The sequence below is a fragment of the Meles meles genome, unplaced genomic scaffold (assembly GCF_922984935.1).
Source record: "Meles meles unplaced genomic scaffold, mMelMel3.1 paternal haplotype, whole genome shotgun sequence".
Classification (NCBI taxonomy): Eukaryota; Metazoa; Chordata; class Mammalia; order Carnivora; family Mustelidae; genus Meles; species Meles meles.
Window position 1 is genome coordinate 37,814 of NW_025721433.1, and position 2,707 is coordinate 40,520.

Genomic DNA, 2,707 nt, shown 5'->3' on the forward strand with positions numbered 1-2,707 from the left:
ATAGATTTGGTAGCAACCCAATTTGTGTCCCCTTATGGATTAAAAGTTAAGGGTTTTAAAAGACAAAAGGGAATGCTTGTGTGCATTGTTTTTAAGTTATCATTTTTTCATGTGTCTGTTAGCCATTTGTATGTCTTATTTGGAAAAGTGTCTCTTCATGTCTTCTGCCCATTTTTTGATGTGATTATCTGTTTTGTGTGTGTTGAGCCTGAGGAGTTCTTTATAGACCCTGGATATCAGGTCTTTGTACTGTCATTTGCGAATATCATCTCCCATTCTGTGGGTTGCCTCTTTGTTTTGTTGACTGTTTCCTTTGCTGTGCAGAAGATTTTGATCTTGATGAAGCCCCAAAAGTTCATTTTTGCTTTTGTTTCCTTTGCCTTTGGAGACATATCTTGAAAGAAGTTGCTGTGGCTGATATCGAAGAGGTTATTGCCTATGTTCTCCTCCAGGATTCTGATGGATTCCTCCCTCAACATTGAGGTCTTTTATGCATTTTGAGTTTATCTTTGTGTTTGATGTAAGAAAATGGTGGAGTTTCATTCCTTTACACATTGTTGTCGAATTGTCCCCACACCATTTATTGAAGAGACTGTCTTTTTTCCACTGTATATTTTTTCTTGCTTTGTCAAAGATTATTTGACCATAGAGTTGAGGGTCCATACCTGGCTTCGCCACTCTATTCCACTGGTCTATGTGGAACATATGTTTCTATGTTTCTGTTTTTTGTGCCAGTACCTTGCTGTTTTGGTGACCACAGCCTTCTAGTAAAGCTTAAAATCAGGCAACTGTGGTGTCTGCAGTTTTTTTTTTTTTTTTTTTTTTTTTTTTTTCGTTTTCAGCATTTCCTTAGCAATTTGGGGTCTCTTCTGGTTCCATACAAATTTTATCATTGTTTATTCCAACTCTTTGAAAAATGCCAGTGGAATTTTCATCAGAATGGCATTGAAAGTAGAGTTTACTCTAGGCAGTATAGACATTTTAACAATGTTTATTCTTCCGATCCATGAGCCTGGAATGGTCTTCCATCTTTTTGTGTCTCCTTCAATTTCTTTCATGACTGTTCTGTAGTTCCTCGAGTACAGATCCTTTACCTCTTCGGTTAGGTTTCTTCCCAGGAATCTTACGGTTCTTTGTGCTACAGTAAATGGAATCAATTCCCTAATTTCCCTTTCTGTATTTTTGTTGTTGTTGTTGTTGTTCAGGAAGCATTTTATTGTTGCTCCAAGTTTAGGAATTTTCACTGACAGAGAATCAACACTTTCAGAAAACTTCCAGCATGGCCCTGCTCAGCATCCGAATCTTGGTTTTAACAGGCGTATCCGCGTATTTCTCTCCAATACAGACAATCATTCCATGCATGATTGATGGATGAGTCTTAACTTCCAATTTGAAGACCTGACCTTTATTTAGGAAGCTATTCAGGATCATTTTTTATTCAGTAAGAGTGGCTTCATCAAAAGGAGATGCAGTGGTCACTGTGCACAGTACTTCTCCAACGTGGATGCTTATCATGGTCAAAAAAGCATTAATGACTCCAATGGTATTGTCCAAGTGACCATTCTCTTTGAGCACATTGATTGAGTTGGATGTGAGAGGAGACAACCTCTCTTTTGTGCTCATGTCATTTAGGCATTTCACTTTCACAGAACACTTTTTATAGGGATTCATAATGGAAGCAGCCATTTGGGGTTCCTTCAAGATTTGTGCTACTCTCAACAATTCTTTCTCTACTTGTTCCAGTTTATTCTGTTTATGTGGGAGGCCATGATAAGTCTTGAGATGAGGACCAAACCAGACCCTGACTTGTGTCTCCTTTAAAGTCAGAATAGCCTAACAAAAGGCTTAGGACAGAAAAGTTGAGTAGCACTGAGAAAGGGTCTGTGCTATGTGTTGTGCACTTGCCCACGTGACTTCCCACACGTTTACTAGTTAGATGAGAGCAATTTGGTTAGGGTCATAAATTCATAACTGGTCCTTGCTGTTCCAGCACAGTTCATGCATCACTCTCAGGTTTGTTGTTACTTCTTGTATGTTTTGAGTCACTTTGGAGTCAGTGCAGCTGGTTAAGGAATTATCTGAAGACAGAGACCACTGGCCTTGGAGAGTCTGCATTTAGACCTTGAGAAGTAGATAATGGGGAAGTCTGGAGGTTTTTTTGTGCATGTAGCAAATTCTTTTGTAATCAATTAAAAATAGTTACTGTTGGCTATATAATGCCTTGCTGCCTTGAATAAACTCGGCACTGTTGGACATCCTCCTCAGTGCTCCTACTGCCCCCATCTCTTTGTCTCTGAACGTCTTCTTTTCACCATCATCTTACCCTCACGTTCCTGGTCGATTTGCTGCACTGGCCATCACAAGTGGTGCCTGAACAGGGACCTGAGCACATTTCAAGGGAGTGCACATACAGGTAAGTAGTTACTGACAGTCAGGTAAGAGGAGCCCGGGTTGATGGGTGACAGCAGGAGTAAAATAACATGGGGAATTCTCAGTCTTTAGAACAGGATATTTTTTTCACTGCATTACAGGCCCTTTTAAAGAAGAAAGGGTCCAAGGTCTCTAAGAAGGCTTTGCAGCAATTTTTTTGTACGGTTTCAGAATTATGCCCATGGTTTGCCAAAGAAGGAACCGTGAGTTTGGATGCATGGCAAAGAGTGTGGCAAGAAATAGAGAACCAGATCAAATTACGCAGCCACACTGTTGT

The 2,707-nt window shown here is 40.0% G+C and overlaps 1 pseudogene; it reads right to left on the bottom strand.

The window, feature by feature from the left end:
* Nucleotides 1–1,263: 1,263 nt before the first annotated feature.
* Nucleotides 1,264–2,392, bottom strand: LOC123936379 (annotated as a pseudogene).
* Nucleotides 2,393–2,707: the final 315 nt, after the last annotated feature.